The 15,713-nt window shown below is 43.4% G+C and overlaps 1 protein-coding gene across 1 annotated transcript in view; it reads left to right on the top strand.

The window, feature by feature from the left end:
* Nucleotides 1–15,713, top strand: part of LOC124711192 (scavenger receptor class B member 1) — a 685,541-nt gene that overhangs the window by 268,043 nt on the left and 401,785 nt on the right. The window lies entirely within an intron of this gene.

Below are 15,713 nucleotides of genomic sequence, written 5' to 3'. Positions count from 1 at the left end.
TCAAAAACTTCTATTCTCTTTCTGTATGAACAGTTTATCGCTCACATTTCACAATGCTACACTCCACACAAATATCTTCAGAGGAGACTTCCTACAACTTAAATATACACTGACGAGTCAGAACACAATGATAACCGGCTTAGAAGCTTGTTTGTCGGTCTTTGGAACGAAATACATCACTGATTCTGCATATCAAGCAGGGATCCGACAATCTGTTGGTAGGTTTGTGAAGGTATGTGGCATTAAACTTCTACGCACAGATCCTGTAATCCGCGTAAATAACGGGATGCTGAAGTGCGTACGCGATGATGTCGCCCGATAGTGAGACAGATGGGTTCCATAGAGTTTCCATCAGGAGAAATTGCTCGTTGAGACATCAACGTAAGTTCATTATAACGCTCCTCAAAATCACTGAAGCGCGCTTCCGGTTCCGAGACGCTGACACTTATACTGCAGAAAGATGACATCGTCAGCGGGGACGACATCAAGCATGAACGGATGCAGGTGTTTCGTAGCTGTCAGCATGTCTTCTATTACTTCTACAGGCCCCATACAAGCACAGGAGACTGTCTGCCATAGCATAACACTGCTGCTGCCACCAGCCTTCTAGCCCCCGTCACCTTGTTGACGGCGTTTGTGGAGACGACCATCGACCTGATGCAGCAAAAACGTTATTCACCCGAACAGCCGACACGTTTCCATTGATCGGCGGTCCAGTCCCGATGGTCCCATGCCCACTGCAATCGTAATTGACGTTGTCGTTGGAGTAAGTGAAAACGTAGGGGTGGTCTGCTGCACAGCTTCATGTTCAATAGTTTACGACGAACGGCTCCGAAACACTTGTGCGTACAGCAGCATCATGCTATTTCGGCAGAGAGGCCACAGATCACCATCTATCCTACTTTATAGAGCAGAAAAGTCCCGAAACCCACCTTCTTTGAAAAATTACACTGCACCACACAAGTGGCTTGTAGTGAAATTTCGTGCTTACGGCATTTCGTCTCAGGTACTTGACTAGATTCGTGATTTCCTGTCAGTGACGTCACAGTTCGTAGGAACTGACGCAAAGTCATCGAATAAAACAGAAGTGACTTCTGACGTTCCCCGAGGTAGTGTCATAAGCTCTCTGCTGTTACTTATTGATATAAATGACTTAGGAGACAATCTGAGCAGCCATCTTCGGTTGTTTGTAGATGATGCTGTCGTTTATCGTCTAGTAAAGTCAGCAGAAGATCAAAAGAAATTGCAAAACGATTTATAAATGGTGTCTGTATGGTGCGAAAGTTGGAAATTGACCCTAAGTAATGAAAAGTGTGAGGTCATCCACATGAGTGCCAAAAGGAATCCATTAAATTTCGGTTACGCGATAAATCAGTCAAATCTAAAGGACTTATATCAACTAAATACCTAGGAATTACAATTACGAACAACTTAAATTGGAAAGAACACATAGAAAATGTTGTGGGCAAGACAAACCGAAGAATGCGTTTTATTGGCAGAATACTTGGAAAATGTAACAGATCTGTAAAGAGACAGTCTACACTACGCTTGTCCCTCCTCCTTTGAGTGCTGCTGCGCGGTCTGGGGTCCTTACCAGATAGGATTAACGGAGTACATCGAGAAAGTTCAGAGAAGGGCAGCACTCTTTGTATTATCGCGAAATAGGGGAGAGAGTGTCACGGACATGATATAGGATTTGGGGTGGACATCATTAAAACAAAGGCGTTTCTCGTAGCGGCGGAAGCTTCTCATGAAATTTCAGCCACCAACTTTCTCCTCGAATGCGAAAGTATTTTGTTGATGCCGACCTACATAATAAAGTAAGCGAAATCAGAGCTCACTTGAAAAGGTATAGGTGTTTGTTTTCTCCATGTGCTGTTCGAATTTGGAATAATAGAGAATTATTTTGAAGGCGGCTTGATGAACCCTCTGCCAGGCTTTTAAGTGTGATTTGGAGAATACCCATGTAGATATAAATGTAGACGACCAATCATTTAGCGCCTAGTGGTAATTTCACTATCCTTCTACCTCTTTCCGTAGATGCTCACGACAGTAGCACGTGAACATTCGACCAGCTTCGCCGTTTTCGAGAGACTCGTTCACAACAATAATCTCTCCCTAATCAAAGTCGCTTATCTCAATGGATTTTTCCCATTTGCAGCCCATATCTTCGCTAAGATGATCCCCCGTTCGTGTCCGCTGCGATTACTTGCTTCTGTTTCTGGGTCACGCCGCAACGCCGTCAGGCGGCATCCAACGTAGCGGTGTGCTTGTTCAAATGGTTCAAATGGCTCTCAGCACTATGGGACTTAACTTCTGAGGTCATCAGTCCCCTACAACTTGGAACTGCTTAAACCTAACCAACCTAAGGACATCACACACATCCATGCCCGAGGCAGGATTCGAACCTGCGACCGTAGCGGTCGCGCTGTTCCAGACTGTAGCGCCTAGAACCGCTCGGCCACCCCGGCCGGCAGATAGAACTTGAAGTATCTCCGGCACGGGTGTTACAGATACACGACTCTTACGAGCTCTTCCAACATACCGATTCGGAGCAGCTGCCAATCGTTTGACAGTAATCAAAGCGATATCCAGCTGATCACGAAAGCCAACCAATTCATCCCGTGTTTGAGAACAGAAACGACAGTGGGGCTGCGTTTTGGCTGGTGCAGTATATTACAAGGCAGTGAACAAATAACTGTAAATTAAACCTGCTGATCATGTTTTGATCCGTTGAACTAAAAAGCTGCTAATGCCCTATAAGGATTGAAGCAGATGCACAAAACTAGGTTTCTATTAAGGCAACATAAAAACCTGTGGAAAAAGTATTAGTTACCTAAAACGTTTTGGTGTTAATTATAGTGGCTAGCAAACTCTGTTTAGAGTTAATTTACGATAAGTGCAGATAACATATAGGGCTACTCCTCTTTAAGGGTAAGCCAAATGTAACGCAACGTATTGGTTAGAAAATCTGCTACAGTAACTCAATCACAAATGCCGATTTGGTACAAATTACTCGTAGGTTATGCAAAGGACAAAGATAGCTTCCGAAACTGTTTATTTGCGTAGATGTACAATGAAGTTCAGGGGTGATGTATTTTTTGGCCGAACTGTCAACCACAAACACCTATTTGCTACGAAATAAATTACGTATGAAAAACACTCGTACCATAACTAATTTTGCAAGCGTTCGAAAATTCTGAAATTAACCTGTTTCTCACGTAATTGTACACTGAAACTGAAGAAAGATTGTTTTGAACGAGGCTAGACCTACTGTCCTCAAAAGTTTCAAAAAAGCAGAATTTATTTTAAGCCTAAAATTGACGATAACAGTACTACTTTATCGCGGCATTCGCGAGTGTTCGAAATTTCACTGTATATCACAATACGAATGGGTACTGATAAAATCTGGCTCTGAGCACTATGCGACTTAACTTCTGAGGTCATCAGTCGCCTAGAACTTAGAACTAACTAAACCTAACTAACCTAAGGACACCACACACATCCATGCCCGAGGCAGGATTCGAACCTGCGACCGTAGCGGCCGCTCGGCTCCAGACTGGAGCGCCTAGAACCGCACGGCCACCCCGGCCGGCACTGATAAAATCTATGAGAGGTTACGAAGAAGCGAAGCGAACAGTTAAATATGGCAATCTAGAACTTCAAATCGGCACACGATCTTGTACACGCTGCCTCAAACAAGGGAACATTCCTAAGTTGACTCTTGTATATAAATAAACGTGCATATTGCAATATTTTTCACTTAGCTGGTTCTGTACACACTTCTACACTGGCGTGCCGAAAAACTCTGCATCGTTAGTTTACCTCGATCAAAATCGCTACAATGTGCAGCATCAACAAAGCACGTCCTTTACCTGTTGCAGCGTTCCAGGACAGCCTTCCTAGATCCTTAAGTCATGTTAATTAATAATGGAACTAGTTTCATGTCAGCGCTTCTGTCCACTAAGTTGCATCGGAGTTGTGCTTATCTAGGGAGAGTAAACTTGAAGAAATATAGTCTCATTTGCCAAAAGGAGATGTAGTGATCTTTGTTCAACTGCTGTTTTGTTTCAGCCGTAAGGAAAAGGTGGAACATTTGACTGAAATCCCTAATGGGGACCAGGAATGTGAAGTCAAGGGCAACAGACTATCACGCATAATATAAAGACAATAAGGAAGAGAACAGATGTTGAGTTGACGGTCGTCAACATGTTATGTTCGCAGTGACAACGCAATAAAGAACAGAAAGATGGCCAGTAATTTAGCTGACAGTGGTAGTGGGTCCTCAACCGAGGCGCGATACCTCTTAGTGGATTACGTTATCATAATAATTAACTGCAGACTTCCATGAACGCAAAGTAAAACTGGCGAGATAAAGTTCTGAGTATAGGTCAGAAACAAAAAATAAAATCTGCGAGCTCGGCTAGCGAAGAAGCATACGTAACAAAATGGCTTAAACGAGCGTCTAGGATGTAAGAACCCTCATGTTAAATAGATTACTAAATCTTTGAATATCTTACCGCAGAGTTAAAGATGTAACTTTCTTGAGAAGCCACACAAAACAGGAGCCTAAGTTTATTTAGTTTACTGCGATTTCAGCAGCAGGTAGTGTTGTATTTGGTAACCAGTAGATTACAATTTTGCCAAGAACTCTGATGTGCTAAAAAAGTACATCTTTTACAGCAGGTTTCAGAATTTTACCAAATAATTTATGTTGTTGATGAAAACGTATATTCCAACGGAAAATGTAACAGCCTTTCAGAAATAATTGACCTATTTGTCTCTTGACCTACGCATGTCACCATACCACGGAATAAAAAGGAGCAAAACGGAAAACAAACATATAACTCAACAGACGTGGCTCATAATCATCTATGACAACAAAACTAGGCTGAATGGCGTGTGATGGTTCCTGATACTCTATGTCGCTTTATAATTATTCAGGGGATCGGAGAAATGACAACTCAAACTGAAACTTTAACTATTCTGTCAAAAAGAAAAGTGTTCAGAGATGATGCGTGAAAACCGTGATGAAGAAATTGGAGACAGTGCAAGGAAAGAGGGGAAAGCATGGGGTAATGGAACATAGAAAAAGCTCTAGAGCTACTTAAAAAGCAATTCAAAAGAATCAATAGACGTAGTAACAGCAAATTAAAAGAAAATGGGAAAATGATATTTGGAAGCACAGGAGCAGGTCAAAAATTAATGTGATACACAGAAAAATTAAACGAAAATCCAGCAGGGACAAAGGATCTTGAAAATGAAATTAGCGTAGCAGGTGATCAGCTCGGAGCTTTTTTAACAAAGGAAGAGTATCATAAGGCTGCAAATATTAACTGGAGGGATGAAACAGATTTGGTGATGAAACAGACGACTATATTTTTAAACTGATCACGAAGATATATAAAACTGGAGAAATTCAAGAATATTACAAAAAGTGTCTCATAATCCCAATATCAGAGGAACTTGGAGCTGTAAGATCCGAAAAACGTATCACCATGAATCTGTTGTCATACACGTCGAAAATATTTACAAGAATAATCTTGAATGAGGTGACGGAAGTCATGGGATACCGACGCATATACAGAAGGCGGTAGAATCGAGTACACGAGATATAAACGGGCAATGAATTGGCGGAGCTGTCATTTGTACTCAGATGATCGCTGTTAGAAACGTTTCCTACATGATTATGTAACAGACTTTGAACGCAGGATGATAGTCGGAGCTAGATGCATGCGACATCCCAGTTCGAAAATCAGTAGGGAATTGAATATTCCGAGATCCACAGTATCAAGAGTGTGCCAATAATACCAAATTTCAGGCATTACCTCTCACAACAGAAAAAGAAGTGGCTGACTGCCTTCACTTAACGACCGAGAGCAGCGGCGTTTGCGTGTAGTTGTCAGTGCTAACAGACAAGCAACACTACATGAAATAACCGCAGAAAGCAATGTCGGGTGTACGACGAACGAATCCGTCAGGACAGTATGGCAAAAATTTGGCTTTACTGGGCTATCGCAGTAGACGACCGACGCGAGTGACTGCTAACAGCGCGCCATCGATTTGCAGCGCCTCTCGTGGGCTTGAGACCCTATCGGTTGGGTTTTAGTTGACCTGAAGCCGTGGCCTAGTCAGTTGAGTCCCGATTTCAGGTGGTAAGAGCTGATGGTAGCTTTCGAGTGTGGCGCAGACTCCACGAAGCTATGGATCCAAGTTGTAAACAAGGCACTCCGAAAGCTAATGGTGGTTCCATAACGGTGTGGGCTGTGTTTACATGGAATGGACCGGATCCTCCGGTGCAACTAAACCGATCATTCATTGGAAATGGTTATATTCGGCTTCTTGGTGACCATCGGCAGCCATTCATGGACTTCATGAAATTTTTATGGACGTCGGTGTGCCGTGTCGCTGGGTCACAATAAATTGTTCGCGATTGGTTGGAAGAACGTTCTGGACAATTCGAGCAAATGATCTGGCCACCCAGATCGTCTGACACGAATCGCATCGAACATTTATGGGACATAATCGAAAGGTCAGTTCGTGCACAAAATTCTGTACTGCCGACACTTTCGCAAGTGTGGACCGCCCAATATTTTTGAAGAGGACTTCGAACGATTTGTTGAGTCCATGCCACGTTGATTTCTCCACTACGTCGGGCAAAAGGAGATTGGACACGATATTAAGAGGTATTACATGCCTTTTGTCACCTCAGAGCATAATCGAATAAGCAATAACACGGAACGAAATTTAGCTAAAGATTAGTTAGGATGTAGACGGAATAGAAGCACAGGGGACATGTCGCGTCTAGGCGCGTCAGTCTGGAACCGCGCGACCGCTACGGTCGCAGGTTCGAATCCTGCCTCGGGCATGGATGTGTGTGATGTCCTTAGGTTAGTTAGGTTTACGTCGTTCTAAGTTCTAGGGGATTGATGACCTAAGATGTTAAGTCCCATAGGGCTTAGAGCCATTTGAACCATTTGACATGTCGCGACAGGTTATAGACGAAGTGATGGACGTAAGAAAACAATTATTTATTGAATTCGTAGATCCAGAGAAAGACCTGCCCGGATAGCCGCGCGTGTTAGTGCCTCTCCTCAGGTATTCGGGATTATGCGCCGTCCCCGCATCGAACCCTCCCGGCGGATTAATGACGAGGGCCGACGTGCCGACCAGCATGGATGTGGTTTTTAAGCGTTTTACCACATCCGCCTACAAGAGATCGGGCTGGTACCTACGTCTCGCAAACGTTTAGAAAACATTCGCACACTTTCATATGGAATAACACTAGATGCAGACAGATCAGGGTGCACAAATTCCAGCCCAACGTGGAAGGGAGGCGTATGGGGGGTGGGGTGGAGGACAAGAAGGGATCTGTCCATTCCCTACCAAAACCATAAAACAATACGCCGACGCCCGGAAAATACGGGTTAATCGTTAGGAAAAAGAAGAGGAACAAGTAGATACAAAGTCTTCGATAAAGTGCACTAGAATTAAGATTACGTCTAGAACAGATCTAGATTTCTGAGGAAGCGAATGGTATGCAGATTGTATAAAACCTGAAGAGGCATCATACACACAAATGGTGAAGTGCAAGAGGCTTATGTGCAGAATGGCAATGCGTCGGGGATATAACTTTCGACTAGTGTTGTTCAACCTGTAGACTGAGAGAGACCTATGTGCAGAAGGAGAATGCGTCAAGGGTATAACTTTCTGCCAGTGATGTTCAACCTGTATACTGATAGAGGATTTGAGAAAATAAATAGGATATGGAAGGGATAAAAGTAATGGAGTGGAAATCAAAATGATAAGATTTGCTGACGACATAGATCTCGCTTAGCGAAACCGCGAGAGAGAGAGACATAGAGAGAAAGACGTTGGCAAGGATGAACTAGATCTTGAAAGGGAAGTATAACACGAAAAACAACACGAACAGGATCAAAATTATGGTATGCAGCCGCGAAAATATTGCAGTAGACATTAGAGTGAATGATGTAACACTCTGAGAAATAAAGGAAGTATAATCACAACACTGGCAGAAGTTCAGTAGACACAAAGAGCAGAACTTCACATGCAAAATCAGGCTATTACAATAAAAAGGTGCTACTTACGTCCAGGAACTTAAATGTGGAGACCAAAAAGGGATTTAACAAGAGCTTTGCAATTGCTGTTGGCGCACGAAAGACTATGATTTATGTAAGTGAAATTTTTAAAATGTTTTTGGCGTTTCATGTACACAGCATACAGCCAGTGCGTTAGTAAATAGAAAGACAATACATTATACCACTAAAAATGTGCGAGGGCATGCAGAGCAGGTAATAGTTGATAACAGATGGTAATGTGTAAGGGCAGACAGTACACGTAGAAATAGCTGATAAGAGTTCGTAGTAAAACACCACTGTAATTGGCATTCGGCCCTCGTAGCTCGGCGCTCAGCTCTGGTGACTGCCACGCAGTGCGTCTGCGTTCGATTTGCGGTCGGGGTCTCATGATCACTTCTTTATCATTGACAGGCAAGTCACCTAGTGTGGCGTCACCTGAAAAGACTTGCAACTTGGTGGCCGCACGACCCCAGGTTGGGTCTCACAGCCATCAATGCCATCCGATCATTTAATTTTTTCGCTGTAACCGGCAATAGATACAATTATTTCACTGAAAATAAAAAGATGTAATTTGTTCTGAAATGAAATTGATTCATGATATTGTTATAAAATGTATTTCATTCGATAAAGATGATTTAACATACAGTTGTAGTTTTATTAACAATCCATGGGGTGGTATGGAAACTCTTCCTAGAAAAACAAGCAGAAGTGTCTGTGCAGATTACAATCGCTGAAAAAATCCGTGATAATTCTTCATATGGTTGCATTCTACAGTGCGAAGACAATGGTGATATTACCGGAAAACTGGAGTTTCCTATTACGTAGTCTCTTGCAGACAGTAACTTGTTCTGTCGCGAATTAGATCTTCGCTATGACTAAGTGAGTTGTCATCGAGTGAATCATAGGTTCTGCCAATGCGTTATGGTGCCGTTTACAAGGTTTTCTACGGAGCGACTTCTGTGTTCTTGGCGTTTTATATCAGTCATTCTCATCCACTTTGTGTATCACCTTTATCGCCCCAGATCTGGAAACAGAAAAGGTAAAATATAATTCTGGAACGATCAACCTATTCTATGAAGCATGACACTGGAACTACGGAAACATCTAAATCTACATGGATACTCTGCAAATCACATTTAAGTGCCCGGCAGAGGGTTCATCGAACCACCTTCACAATTCTCTATTATTCCAATCTCGTATAGCGCGCGGAAAGAACGAACACCTATATCTTTTCGTACCAGCTCTGATTTCCCTTATTTTATCGTGGTGATCGTTCCTCCCTATGTAGGTCGGTGTCAACAAAATATCTTCGCATTCGGAGGAGAAAGTTGGAGATTGGAATTTCGTGAGAAGATTTCGTCGCAACGAAAAACATCTTTCTTTTAATGATTTCCAGCCCAAATCCTGTATCATTTCTGTGACACTCTCCCCCATATTTCGCGATAATACAAAACGTGCTGCCTTTCTTTGAATTTTTTCGATGTACTCCGTCAGTCCCATCTGGTAAGGACCCCACACCGCGTGCCAGTATTCTAAAAGAGAACGGACAAGCGTAGTGAAGGCAGTCTCCTTAGTAGGTCTTTTACATTTTCTAAGTGTCCTGTCAATAAAACGAAGCCTTTGGTTAGCCTTCCCCACAACATTTTCTACGTGTTCTTTCCAATTTAAGTTGTTCGTAATTGTAATACCTAGGTATTTAGTTGAATTTACGGCTTTTAGATTGGATTGATTTATCGTGTAACCGAAGTTTAACGAGTTCCTTTTAGCACCCATGTGGATGACCTCACATTTTTCGTTATTTAGGGTCAACTACCACTTTTCGCACCATTCAGATATTTTTTCTAAATCGTTTTGCAATTTAGTTTTGATCTTCTGATGACTTTATTAGTTGATAAACGGCGGCGTCATCTGCAAACAACCGAGAGGCTGCTCAGATTGTCTCCCATATCGTTTATATAAATAAGGAACAGCAAGGTGCCTATAACACTACCTTGGGGAACGCCTGAAATCACTTCTGTTTTACTCGATGACTTTCCGTCAATTACTGCGAATTGTGACATGATAGAGACGGTTATACCGCTTATGTTGGGCAGCAGATATGCCTCAATCCGGACCTAGTTTTGTTTGCCCACGCTAGGAGATGTTAGCTGTAAAATTTTTTCCATTAGGAATGTGATGAAATGCTCAAGACATCTCATCACAGATAGCTGATTTGGCACCCTGTCTCAGTTCCAATGAAAATGGTCAGTTTTGCGGAACGAGTCTGTTTCCTTGTGGAAGAACTGGCATTTTGTTGACAGGCCATAGAGCTACATCAGTTTTTTTATACACTGACTGAGAAAAATCGCAACGGCAAAAAATAATCAATATAGAGTAATGAAATTTAGGGATACGTTTCTCTATGTAACATACTTGAGTAAGATCACAGGTTGATGTAAGCGCGAAATAAGTCATTGCAAACGCTAGATGCTGGTACATTAATAACCCATGTAACCGACATAAAATTGAAAGAAAGCATGAAAACGTGCTTGCATTGTGTTGTACAGGTGCCGGATGTCAATTTTGTAGGATGATGCACTTGGTCAGTCAATATAGCTGTTTGTGGATGACGATGGAGTTTTCGTCCAATAATTTTCCATACCTGCTCGGTTGGAGATAGATCTAGTGATCGGGCAGGCCAAGGCAGCATGTCCACTCACTGTAGAACATGTTGGGTTACAGCAGCAGTATGTGGGCGAGCGTTATCCTGTTGGAAAACACTCCCTGGAATGTTGTTCATGAATGGCAGCACAACAGGTCGAATCACCAGACTGACGCAATTTCACAAGCAAGATTAGTGGGATAACCACGAGAGTGATCCTGCTGTCACGCAAAATCGCACTCCAGATCGTAGCTCCAAGTGTCCAGTGTGTCTAGGTTGCAGACAGGTTGGTTGCTGGCGCTCACCTGGCTTTCTTCTGTCCAACACACAACCACTGGCTCTGTGGCTGAACCAGCCTTCATCGGAAAACACAACAGACCTCGACTCCGCCCTCCAATGAAATCTCGCTTGACACCACTGGTGTGATATGGCGGTTATGTGGGGTCTACATCTACATCTACATACGTACTCCGCAATCCACCATACTGTGAGTGGCGGAGGGTACCTCGTACCACAACTAGCATCTTATCTCCCTGTTCCACTCCCAAACAGATCGAGGGAAAAATGACTGCCTATATGCTTCTGTACGAGCCCTAATCTCTCTTATCTTTGTGGTCTTTCCGCGAAATATAAGTTGTTGGCAGTAAAATTGTACTGCAGACAGCCTCAAATGCTGGTTCTCTAAATTTCCTCAGTAGCGATTCACGAAAAGAACGCCGCCTTTCCTCTAGAGACTCCCACCCGAGTTCCTGAAGAATTTCCGTAACACTCACGTGATGATCAAACCTATCAGTAACAATTCTAGCAGCTCGCCTCTGAATTGCTTCTATGTCCTCCCTCAATCCGACGTGATAGGGATCCCAAACGCTCGAGCAGTACTCAAGAATAGGTCGCACCAGCATTCTATAAGCGGTCTCCTTTACGGATGAACCACATCTTCCCAGAATTCTACCAATGAACCGAAGACGACCATCCGCCTTCCCCACAACTGCTATTACTTGCTTGTCCCACATCATATCGCTCTGCAATGTTACGCCCAAAATATTTAATCGACGTGACTGTGTCAAGCGCTACACTACTAATGGAGCATTCAAAAATTACAGGATTCTTTTTCCTATTCATCTGCATTAATTTACATTTATCTGTATTTAGAGTTAGCTGCCATTCTTTACACCAATCACAAATCCTGTCCAAGTCATCTTGTATCCTCCTACAGTCACTCAACGACGACACCTTCCCGTACACCACAGCATCATTAACAAACAGCCGCACATTGCTATCCACCCTATCCAAAAGGTCATTTATGTAAATAGAAAACAACAGTGGACCTACCACACTTCCCTGGGGCACTCCAGATGACACCCTCACCTCCGATGAACACTCACCATCGAGGACAGTGGAATGCACGCTACAGGGAGTCTGGCTCGGAGCTGTCCTTGAAGTAGACGACTTTTAACAGTTAGTTGTGTCAGTGTGGTGCCAACTTCTGCTCAAATTGCTGCTGCAGACGCAGTACGATGCACCAAAGCCATACGCCGAACAGGATGGGCTTCCCTGTCGGTACTGCTACGTGGCCACCCGTAGCCCAGTCTTCTTGTGACTCTTCATTCCCGCGTCCACCAATTCCAGCAACCATGTACAGTCGCTACATTCATTCGAAGCCTTTCTACAAGATCGCAGAAGGAACACCCAGCTTCTCGTAGCTCTCTGAAACGGCCTTGTTCAAACTCGGTGAAGTTTTGATAATGGCGTATTTGTCGCCTTAAAGGCATTCTCGACTAACATCAACTTACCACGTCCAGTCTCAAAGGCAACAAACGCTTACGACATTACAATGTGCATTTAAAGCAAACCTGATTTGCATCCTCATAATGGCGCTACTAGTACCACCACCACGCGACTGGCGCGAAATTTGACCACACATCATCTTTCAGATGAAACACGCTTGCCAACTTTCATTTATGTCGTACAACTCCTCTTGGTGTTGCGACTTTTTTCGGTCAGTGTGGTTTAAGCCATTTTTGTAATTGCAATGTAAACATTTAATTTTTAATTACTTGCACCTAACTTTGAGGAGCTCGTTAGAGCTTAACAGCTCTTCTTTTTTGCACATACTCCCAGTGCCACTTCATTTGTTCGCTGCGGGTTTTCTTCCGTTCTTCTGCATATCCTGTAAATTATAGGCGGGCCTTGCTAGAAATTTTTCATTGTGGTTGATATCAAAACGGCAAAAAGGAAAAAGAAAAGATAACAAATCACGCTTACTGAGCACCAAAACCTCCTCAGAAACCGGAATATTCCTGTCCTTACGAAAAGGAAGACTTCCTATTTCTAACAGACGTATGATCAAATGATAACAAAAAAATAGGGAACTAAGCCAATAACCGCTGTTGCACTTCCGTTGCAAGGCACTGCGTAGTCTTTGGAGAAGCTTGCAAGGCTACAGAAAATCTCTTTTGCCTCGATGCAGATCTCACACAGAGCCTATCTCAGCAGCGTTCAGAGTAAGTTAGTGGTTTGTTTCAAGGCTCTGGAGACTCATGAAGTGGTGTCCTTAGAACAGTTCAAGAGCGATCAAGGGTAACCGCTCAACGTCAAGGCCAATGTCTGGCCTTAACTGCAGGGCGAAATCCAGCGAATGCACAAGGGCAGTTGCCTACCAAGCTTACAGAAGTGAAACGATGAACTTCGTATCGCTGATCTATCTCTGACATACGGATCAATTATTCGTGGTTCCGTAAGCGTGTGCTGCGCGTACGTCGGTGAAGAAACAAACTTCTGTGTTGAGGAGTATGGAAGATCCAAGTTGAATCATAATTAATGGAAAAATGTCCTTATCATATATGACTGCCGCTACAGTGTGGAGAATGATACCTGTCACCTACTCACCGACATAGAAAGTTTTATCCGTTACAATCGCAGCAACATACAGAAAGTCGCCAGATTCATTGAATGAGGATGAATCATGTTGAATAGAAGTTCAACCCTTTACATAATCGTTGACAGTCTACTGCAGTCAACAAATGTACTTGGTGTGAAACATATATATGAGGCAGAAAGAGATCCTCCCACCACTAAAGTGGCTGTTATTATCAGGTAGCTTGTTTGCAAGCAGCAACTATATACATTCGTCACAGGAGAGAATAGCATATGCAAGATCTATGGCAAAAATGGATGGCAACACAGATTAGCAACAATTTCCAACGGTTTACTGATATAAATTTTACAATACTTAACTGGAGACGAGGATTGTAGGTGGAAACACCAATGTCCACTTGTTCTCCTCTGTGTTTAAACACTGGCTTAGTCCTAAAACCATTGAACAATGACTAAGATCACTTGTAAAATGTGCTGTTTGGCTTCTCTTTGCGGCCACTGTAGATGAAATGCGAGACTCTCGGTGACACATTGACATGACACTGCCTGACCATTGTCCGATGACCATCTTGAGGTTCTGCCGCTGGGTTGAGCCATCTGTTTATTTATATTTACGTTTAGCTCATGGATGTCCATATCGTAACTATTTGTGAGACGTTAGTCAGATGCATAACATAATCCTTGTCTTGTGCGCCCTCTCTTGAGTGTAACCTTCACTATGTTGCGCCTGAATCGTAGGCAGCTCAGTGTTCTCCTCTGTAGGCTGTGTTCCCTATCTTCTGGCGGACACAGCTTCGTGGAAGGAATACTGCGAAAGCCTAATCACATTACTGCTTTATGAGTGATGATTATGAATAAATCTGTGGATCGCTGGCTTAGTGGGGCAAGTGTCAAATTACACTTCGAAAGGCCCAGGCTCGATCCACAGTACAACCTAGGATTTTTTTTCCATATGACATATCATTTCTTCTGCCTCCTTGTACGTAAATTGAAAGGGGGGGGGAGAGTGGGGTTGGGGGAAGAAAAGGAATTAGTGATGTGAGTTGTATCGGGACATTATGCGGAATCAGCGGCGACGAGCGAAGATGTGTGCCGATCGGGGATTCGAACCTGCGATATCTTGCTTACTACACAGGTGCGATAACTACTACACCTCAAGGCCGACCCACATTCCCAACGAGAGCCACCCACCCGTGATCCCTGTCCATTTTCTTCATGCTCACTATTGTGAGATTGGACGTACTTGTGCATCTGCAATGAAAAAGGGGGATCCATTGCCCATCTAGGTGAATCAGTTAACTGAATGCGGACATGTCCGAAAGGACAGATACCACGGGGAATCCGCAGCTGTGATATATTATACCTAACTGATGGTGGAGGGAGGGAGAAAGGAAAGGAAAGGTCCGGCACGTGTAACACCGACTACTGTGGTTTGCCGACTGTAACGTCGCACAGTACAGAGTACGCGAGCAGCTGAGATTGCGAGATGCTCTGGCGTCAGCATCTTTTGATCCTTGGCTACTGGCAGCCATTTAGGAAGATAACTGTGTATATATCAAAAATAAATATGTATTCTGATAACAATGCCTCATTAGCGCCTTTGGACGCTCGATAGATTCTCACTGCCACACTCTGGTCTCCACCACCTGAGAACAAGTCATAGCTGTGGCCCCCTACATTATATTAATTTTTTTACATAAAAAAGAAGCATAAGAATTAAGGCTGCCAGTGTTTTACGCAGACGAAACGTGGATTTATACACAGTACACTCCAAATGTTGTCCAAGTGTGCAAGGAGTTATATGAATGTGTGGTGTCTTCTTTCAGACATGTCAGAAAAGACACCACGCGAATTCTGCAGCTGTGATACGTATTATGTAAATTGAAGGTGGAGGGGAGAGAAAGGAAAATAAAGAAATTATCGGTGTCATTTGCGACAGGACTTTACGCAGAATCGAATCAACAGTGATGCGGCGGACGAGGATTCGAACCCAGGATCTCCTGCTTGCTAGGCAACTGCGTTAAGTACTGCGCCATCCGGACGCAATACTTATAGTGACGGCGTGGACTATTTCGATATGCCTCTTGGCCGACCAA

Source organism: Schistocerca piceifrons, chromosome 8 (genome assembly GCF_021461385.2).
Source record: "Schistocerca piceifrons isolate TAMUIC-IGC-003096 chromosome 8, iqSchPice1.1, whole genome shotgun sequence".
In the NCBI taxonomy this organism is placed as follows: Eukaryota; Metazoa; Arthropoda; class Insecta; order Orthoptera; family Acrididae; genus Schistocerca; species Schistocerca piceifrons.
This window is presented reverse-complemented; position numbering and strand designations above follow the sequence as displayed.